The sequence below is a fragment of the Apium graveolens genome, chromosome 9 (genome assembly GCF_009905375.1).
Source record: "Apium graveolens cultivar Ventura chromosome 9, ASM990537v1, whole genome shotgun sequence".
In the NCBI taxonomy this organism is placed as follows: Eukaryota; Viridiplantae; Streptophyta; class Magnoliopsida; order Apiales; family Apiaceae; genus Apium; species Apium graveolens.
Window position 1 is genome coordinate 76,634,257 of NC_133655.1, and position 9,821 is coordinate 76,644,077.

Below are 9,821 nucleotides of genomic sequence, written 5' to 3' on the forward strand. Positions count from 1 at the left end.
ACATCAGTTGTCCATATCTCCTCCACAACCTCACAGTTTATTGTGGGTGATTCCAGCATAGCATAACTGAGTTTACAGCCCTTCATAAAGTCCATCATTTTGTGAAAATCTCCAGATTGTGGAATCTCCTTGTTCACAAGAGCTATGAAGTTATTCTTTTCATAGATGAATCCAGACTGGGACATGATTTTGACTACTCGTGCCATTGTTAAAGTATATGGAAATTTGCAGAGAGAGTATTTGTTTTGGAGAAGAAAGGAGTTAGAGCAATTGATTTGAGAATGATAAAAGAATAGAATAAAAATGAATTCTGCTGTTATACAATCTCAGAAATAAACTGTCAAAAATAATAAAGTGAAATAAAGTAACCAATCAAAATAGCCCAAAATATCCGTTTAAAATAAATAAACTGTCAAAATTATGTCAATTATCCGTCGTGTAATACTTACAAACTGTAAGTATACCCGACGGATAATGTTTAGAGTTTTAACGACTAAGATTGAGACAATTCGACGGATGAGAATAAAACAATTATCCGTCGGGTTATAAAATAAACCAGAAAAGTAATTGATATTTATTAATAAATACTATTCCGACCGATGATCAAACTCGATGCATAATGAGCATCCGTCGGGATGTAAATTTTGACTTAGCCAAAATTTCATCCAAAACAGAAAAATCAATTAAGTTTCTGGCTGCATAATAACTTGCAAAAATATCTGAAATGATTCAAGAATAATTAAGCATACCTAACTCACTTACCAACCTTGAAAAGGTGGATTCATCAAGTAGCTTGGTAAAGAAATCTACAAGTTGCTTTTCACTTGGAACAAAATGAAGTTCCATAGTACCATTCATCACATGTTCCCTAATGAAGTGGTACTTGATGTCTATGTGATTTGTTCTTGAATGCTGTATTGGATTTTCAGTGATGGCAATTGCACTTGTGTTATCACAGAAAATTGGAATTCTGTCCATTTGTAGACTATAGTCTAACAATTGGTTTTTCATCCATAAAATATGCGCACAGCAACTACCAGCAGCAATATATTCAGTTTCAACTGTAGAAGTAGAAATTGAATTTTGCTTTTTACTAAACCAGGACACAAGCTTGTTCCCTAGAAATTGACAGGTTCCTGTTGTACTTTTTCTGTCTATTTTACAACCTGCATAATCTGCATCTGAATAACCAGTTAGATCAAAACTAGAATCTCTAGGGTACCAAATGCCATGTTTTGGTGTACCCTTGAGATATCTGAAAATTCGCCTTATAGCTACTAAGTGAGATTCTCTAGGATCAGCCTGAAATCTAGCACAAAGACAAGTGGCAAACATTCTATTTTTCCTACTAGCTGTTAAGTACAGAAGTGAGCCAACCATGCCCCTATAGCTTGAAATATCCATAGACTTTTCAGTAGTGTTTAATTCAAGTTTAGTTGTAGTTGCCATTGGAGTTTTTGTAGATATGTAATCCATTAGATCAAACTTCTTTAAAAGATCATAAATATATTTAGTTTGACTAATGAATATTCCATCACTAACTTGCTTAACTTGTAAACCAAGAAAGTAAGTTATTTCTCCCATCATGCTCATTTCATACTTACTTTGCATCAATTTGGCAAACTTTTTGCAAAGTTTTTCATCTGTAGAGCCAAATATAATATCATCTACATAAATTTGAACAAGTATACTAGAGCCATTAACATTTTTCAAGAATAAAGTTTTATCAACAGTACCTCTTGTGAAGTGATTTTCCAAAAGAAACTTTGATAAAGTGTCATACCAGGCTCTAGGTGCTTGCTTCAATCCATAAAGTGCTTTCAAAAGATAGTAGACATATTCTGGAAAATTTATATCTTCAAAACCAGGAGGCTGACTGACATAGACTTCCTCCTCCAAATCTCCATTCAGAAAGGCACTTTTGACATCCATTTGATAGACCTTGAAATTGGCATGGGCTGTATAGGCTAAGAAAATTCTGATGGCTTCAAGTCTTGCAACAGGAGCAAAAGTTTCATCAAAATCTATTCCTTCTTATTGGCAGTAGCCCTTAGCAACCAATCTAGCTTTGTTTCTGACCAATATGCCATTTTCATCCATCTTGTTTCTGAATACCCACTTGGTATCAATTGGATTCTTTCCTTTAGGTTTGGGTACCACCTTCCATACCTTATTCTTTTCAAATTGGTTTAGCTCCTCCTGCATAGCTAAAATCTAATCAGGATCCAACAAAGCTTCTTCTACCTTCTTTGGTTCTTCCATAAAAAGGAAGCTGTTATATAGACATTCTTCTTGAGTTGCTTTCCTTGTTTGAACTCTAGAAGATGCATCACCAATGATGAGCTCAAAAGGGTGATCTTTAGTCCATTTTCTTTTTTTGAGGTAGGTTAGCTCTAGATGAAGAGGCCTCATTGTTGTCTTGATATGTGACTGAGTTTTGATTATGAGAAACTCCCCCTGAATTTGTGAATCTTTGATTTGAGAAAGGGGTACATTCTGTAGGTGATCTATTTTGACTCTCAATTTCTCTCATTGTTCCGAAGGATGATGCACTTTGTATCTCGACGGATGAAGCTGATTGTCTCCCGACGGATGAAGCTGATTGTCTCCCGACGGATAAGGCAGATTGTCTCCCGACGGATGAAGCATTTTGTAACTCGACAGATGTTGAATTATTTGCTTCATTAGTTGTAGAATTTTCTGCATTATCCTTAGTCACTGTTTCTTGATCACTTTCATCATCACTTTCATCACTAACCATCTCCACATTATCAAACTTGAGGCTTTCATGGAAATCTCAATCTTGCAGTCCTTCAATCTTTTTATCATCAAAGACAACATGTACTGATTCCATAACAATGTTGGTTCTTAGATTGTAGACTCTATATGCTTTTCCCACAGCATATCCAACAAAAATTCCTTCATCTGCTTTAGCATCAAACTTTTCATGTTGATCAGTTTGATTCCTTAAGATATAACATTTGCAGCCAAAGACATGAAGAAAATTTAGATTTGGCTTCCTATTCTTGAACAATTGGTAGGGTGTTATGCACTTTGCTTGATTAACCAAAGAGATATTCTGAGTGTAGCAGGAAGTATTCAAAGCTTCAGCCCAAAAATATGTTGGTAACTTTAATTCTTCAAGCATTGTCCTTGCAACTTCAATAAGAGATCTATTCTTCCTTTCCACTACTCCAATTTGTTGTGGAGTTCTTGCTGCAGAAAACTCATGCATAATCCCATTCTCTTCACAAAATGATCTCATCACAGAATTCTTGAACTCAATTCCATTATCACTCCTGATTCTTCTTACTTTAAAGTCAGGATGATTGTTGACTTGCCTTATGTGATTGATGATGATTTCACTAGCTCCATCTTTGGACTTTAGAAAATATGTCCAAGAGAACTTTGAGAAATCATCCACAATTACTAGGCAAAATCTTTTTTTGAGATGGACAACACATTGACTGGTCCAAACAAATCCATGTGCAACAATTGCAATGGTTCTTCAATTATTGAATCAAGCTTCTTTCTGAATAATGCTTTGATCTGCTTTCCTTTCTGGCAGGCATCATACAATCCATCCTTAGTAAACTCCACTTGAGGAATACCTCTAACCAGTTCTTTCTTGACAAGTTCATTCATGGTCTTGAAGTTTAGATGGGACAGTTTCTTATGCCATAGCCAACTTTCATCTTGACTTGCTTTACTGATAAGACAACTTACTGATTCTGCATTTGATGAGTTAACGTCAGCTAAGTATACATTTACATTTCTCACTCCAGTGAGAACGACCTTGTTGCTCTTTTTGTTTATCACAATACAGGCTTCTGAATTGAAAGTAACTGAGTTGCCCTTATTACAAAGCTGGATGATACTCAACAAATTATGCTTGAGACCATCCACTAGGGCAACCTCTTCAATGATGACAATATCTTTTGAAATCAAGCCATATCCCACAGTATAACCTTTGATGTCATCTCCAAAAGTAATACTTGGGCCAGCTCTTTCCTTGAACTCATTAAGCAGGGTAGAATCTCCAGTCATGTGCCTTGAGCAACCACTATCCAGATACCAAATATTCTTTTTGTTTCCCCGCACACATCAAAATCAAATCAAGCTGATTTTGGTACCCAAGTTTCCTTGGGTCCTGCCTTGTTAGCTTTCTTCTTTGGTTTCTTAGGTTTGATCTCATTTGACATGAGAATTTCTGATTAATCCTTAGTCATTTGAGTTGGACCTTTGAAACCAGTCATTAGAACATAATTATCATGCATATTTTGATTAACAGGAAAAGGCATGCTATTTGCAAATATGTTATTCCAGTAAGGCATGCTAAATAGCATTTGAGGCATATTAAATGCAGGATAATAAAGATTAGGTGCAAATGGCATATTAGCAAATTGTGGATTCATATCCTGAGTAGACATAGCATTCATAGGCATGGTAGGTATGGCAGTCATGTTGGGAAAAGAAGAGGATGCAGACGTGGAAGTAGGCATAACAAGTTTGCAATTAACAGACAAGTGATTAACACTACCACACTTAACACAGATTTTTCTTGGTGCATATTTATCAGGTGTGTAGTTGTTATGTTAGTTAATTCCTACTTTCCCATTTTATTATTTTTCTTTTTAGTTTCTGTTTTAACCTCAATCTTTTCTAATCTGTCATTCAATTGCTTGATAGACAGATGACCAACATTAAGTTTCTTTTCCTCCCTGACTTGACTTGATTCTCCTGGAATAAAGTTTTTAGAAACTGATTTATATTTCTCATTCAACTTAGCTAGCTTAACTTTGCTAATTGGTTTACTCACAACCGACGGATGTGGCTTCTTGTCACTCGACGGATAATCCTTTTGATTATCCGACGGATGATTTTCATCATCCGTCGAGTCCATATCTGTAAACAATCCTTCAACCAAATTGGACTCAAGCTTCTCTTTACTCTTCTTCCAGGATACATCACAAAAAGACTCAATACCTTAAACTTTAGTGATTTGAGCATGAACATCTCTAGATGATTTCCATGCCTTAATCACTTCCTGTTCTTGTTCAAGCTACTTCTTTAAAATCTCTTCTTTCTTCAAGGACTCAGTTAATTCATCCTTAGCAATCTTACACTCAATTCTCAATTTCTCAAATTCAATAAACTGAGACTCTAGCACATTATTCCTCTCACTTAAAAACAAATTATTTTCTTTAATTATAGCATTTTCCTTAGTGAGGGACTTAAGTGTAACACGCGGGTGATATAATTCTGTGGACATGTCATTTATTGCATCAATACACTCAGCTTTAGATAAATGTGCTAGGTTAGTGGTGATTACCTGATTGCTTAAAGAACTTGTTTCTGTTTCATCAGATTTGGCCATTAGGGCTAGATTAACATAGCTTGTTTCTTCATCTTCATCCAATTCATCTGCAGCCCAGTCATTCTCCAATATGATGAAAGCCCTTTCCTTTTGTTTGAGCAACTCAAAGTATTTCTATTTATAATCAACAGGCTCAAACTTATTTTTGCTGGAATCATACTTTCTACATTCACTAGCAAAATGACCGACCAAGCCACATTTGAAACACTTGAATTTTGACTTATCAACCATGTTTCTGTTTGGCTTAGCTGCTCCAAAATTCTTCTTGAATTTGAGCTTATAAAATCTTCTGGATAAGAATGCTAGATGTTCATCAATATCATCCATGTCATCTTGGCTCAATTGATCTTCATTTTCAGCTATCAGCCCTTTACCCTTGCTTTCACAAACCTTTGATGTAGACTCAACAACTTCTACCTTAATCTCTTTCTCCTTCTCTAACTCAGCAACCAGTGATATGGACCCTCCTTTCTTCCTTCCTTTCTTTATCCTTTCATCTTGCTCTATTTCAAGCTCATAAGTTTTCCGGATGCCATACAGTCTCTCCAAGGTGAACTCCTTGTAATCCTGTGAATTTCTCAATGAGACTGTCATTGGATTCCACTCCTTTGGAAGAGATCTAAGGAACTTGAGGTTAGATTCTTTTGTTTGATAGACTCTTCGCATTTAGTAGCTTTTGAAATCTACTAAATATATCAGTGACAGACTCACTTTCTTCACAATGGAAATGCTCATATTGCTGAATCAGTAGCTGCATCTTGTTCTCCCTTACTTGCTCAGTACCATCACAAATAATTTGTATTGTGTCCCAAACCTCTTTGGCTATTTTACAATTAATGATGTTATCAAACATATCACCATCAACTCCATTGAATAATATATTCATGGCCTTCTTATCCTTCCTCACTTGCTCAATATCATGGTATGACCATTCATGCCTAGGTTTTGGAACTGATGGCTCATTGCCAGTTGCAGCTCTCATTGGTACATGAGGACCTCTCTCTATGCAATCCACATAGGCCTCATCTTGGGAAAGAAGATGTAGGTGCATCTTCACCTTCCAGTGGTGATAATTGTCTTTGTCCAGAAATGGGATCTTCACTCCAACATCCTTTTTGTTCATCTTGTTGTTTGTTGTGATCTTTATACTCTTTGTTCTTCAAGATCTTGCTCTGATACCAATTATTAATCCCTAACAATACAACAAGAATTACAGAAGGGGGGTCGAATGTAATTCTGGCTCCTTTTTAAAACTTAAAGAATGTTCTAACTTGATAAATATAACAGTGTTTGATTAGCAATGGTGCGGAATAAAAGAGTGATAGAAATCAAAACACTAAGTAATAAAAACACAAGTTTTTAAAACTTTCTAGTGGATTTGAAAGTATCCACCATATATATATATATATATATCAATTGAGAACCCTATAAAGCTTTGAATAGCTCACAGCTGTTTTACAAGTTTGAACAAACAAAACTACAGAGAAATGCTTATAAAATACAGCTTGATATGTTTCTCTGAAAATAAGCTTGCTTCGTTAATTGTTCTACTTGCTACACTTGGTTTATATATTACCAAGTTACATGACAATAAAACAAGACAATAAAACAAAATTTATCTAGTCTAAAATCATGCTGCTTCATTACTCTTTCCAATATCTTTGACTGTCTTCACAATAGCATAGAAATGGTAATGCTTCTATGTTGATCATCTGTCGGGAGTCTTGTAGATCATCCGTCGGGAGTCTATCTGCCACTCGACTCTATTTCACTTATACAGAATTACAAGATATCTCATATTTACAATTAGTCAACCTATTCTGCATATCAATCTAGTAGTCAACATGACTTGAAGAACCCTACACAATCTACTTGACTAAAACATGTTATTTGCAGAAATATGCTACATAACTTATTTGTTACATAAGCTACTCACTCGATGGATGTTAATCTATCATCCTTGGGGACTGTAAAGTTCATCCTTTGGGATTATATTAGATCATCTGTCAAGTGCTACAAAATTCACTAAGTTAAATCTACTAAGGTGTTTTGTTTAACTTATCATCAAGTTCACAACATATTCCTAACAATCTACTTTAAATATTGGATGGAAAGACATATGATACATATTCTGCTTATTCTGTTAGACCGAATGTGATGACTGAATCAAATATGAACTTCGTGCAAGCCATTTTATGGTCAATAACCTATTAGTGCGACATAAAATTCCAAGATTATCATTTGTGCACTTCAGTCAGGTAATTTTTCTTTTAATGCAAGCCATTTCTTTTGGTGATATTCCTTTCATACCTCTATTATTTGTGTTTGCATTCCTTTTTGGGATCATCTTTCTAACCTTGTTTCGGTTCTTGCCCGAGTTGTTTTTGGATGCTCTGATCATAAGAGTGTTGGAGGTAGTATTCTATTTTAGGATATAACTTCTACAATACACGTTCATTAATATTGAATTATTTTTAAAGACTAGCATGTTTGTTGTGTATAACAACTTTTACATAATGTAAATGTAAGGTTGATGAGTAAATTATATAGTTTTATGAGAACGTATAACCAAGGATTTGTTTGTTCATTCTGCAAGCATTTCTCATGTTTTTGTCTCAGCAACCTGGTATATACAAGTTACTTATTTCTCTTAAATGATGTGGAAAAGATAATATGTTGTGAGAATCATAAATAAAATTATGTGTATCTTTGATTTGTGACTCCTATAACTACCTACTTATTTGACATGTATAAATTGATTTATCATTAGGTAGGATCTTACTACCATCTAATGCAATTTTTTTATATTTAGCAATATTAGAAGTTCCTAACTATACTTTCTGGAATTCGGTGTCAAAGCTACTGTTATCCTATTATGTCCATAGTCTGTTGTGTGAACTTTATCTCCCAAATAATTGAGATATAATCATCAAAAGTTTTAACAAAATATTCTGTGGGAATCTAATAAAATAGAAAGCGTGGGGTCTTTTATTAATCGTTGGTTAGTTAATATAATGAAAACCCTGGTGCGTGATATAATCATTTAGTATTTAGTAATTGGTAGTCCGTATAAGTCTGAATTGTCATATTCATCATACATACTTAATAATTTTCTGCAAGTATATACAAGTATGTACTCTTCTTTATAATTTTTTGGTCTGAATATACTAAGGTGGATTCAGAATGATCATATTATATCGTATATAATTATGTAAAATTTTCATTCTCATACTTATTACTTTTCAAAGTTACCTATTAATTCTTATCGTTTCTCACATTGATGATATACATTACAAGTTCTTCAGTTTTTATGTGCATTTTATCTCCTCTTCATTTGTATATCATGTTTTCATGTTCCTGAACATTTTTTTATGCATCTAACTTTCTATACACTTTCTTTCCTTCTACCTCCCTTCCGGCCAACTAACCACAATGTTATTTTACTTTCAGGTACTTCATGTCTGGCCATTCTCCAAGAAGATGTTCATACTGCTATGCTTGTCCTCATAAGTAAGACAAGGTTGTATATTTTAAGTTATGATTTTGCTATGTCAGAAGTTTTTCGATGCTTAAGTTACTAGCCCTAAATTATAGGGCATAAGACAAGATTGAAAAGTTGTCTTGATCCCCCACCTTTCTTATAGGTCGAAATATTTATCCCTTAACTCCCTATCAAGTTGTTGTTCCTGCCTTACAGGTCAGACTAGATGAGCTGTTGAATAATAGCTACTGAGGCCGTGTGCACAATCTTGCGGTGGTGTCAGGAAGGCCTCACACATTTTATAGTTGTGCGGAGGACGGTTTTTTCCGCATGTAGGTTATGTTGAGAAATTTGGTTGTCAGTTTTTGTCACATGCATTTTAATTATTGTGTACCTTTACAATGTAATCGTGTAACGAAGGTTTTTTGTTGTCCCTCTTAACGGATAACAACAAGAAATCAGTGGGAAACTAAGGTTGAACGCCATTGTAATTGATGATTCGAGAATCCTAACTTATTTGCCCTAGGCGGGTCTAACGAATATGTGCGTGTACATAATCAGGAAATACCAGCGGATGCATAAGTCCTATAGCCCTTGATACATTTAGTCCCAGTGACCTGATTAAAAGTCATCATATTCACATCACCTGATTTTTCCCTTGAATGATATTCGTTTCAAGTTTATCAATCTGATTGATTGCAACTATATATTTATACTTATGGCCTAAAAATCCAACAAACATATGTACACCTCAGGAATAAATGATTTTTTTAGAACGAGCTTAAACTACCTAGGAAAGTGGTGCATTTAAGAAGGACTTAAACATAGGTTTAAGAAGAACTTAAACATAGTTTAAGTATCACAGGAAAATATTCTTGCATTCTTGCAGAACAGAGTTCCAAGTTCCAACCTCGGTGCAGTGCAGTTGGGAAATTGTAATTTTTTTATCAATATTAGAAACTT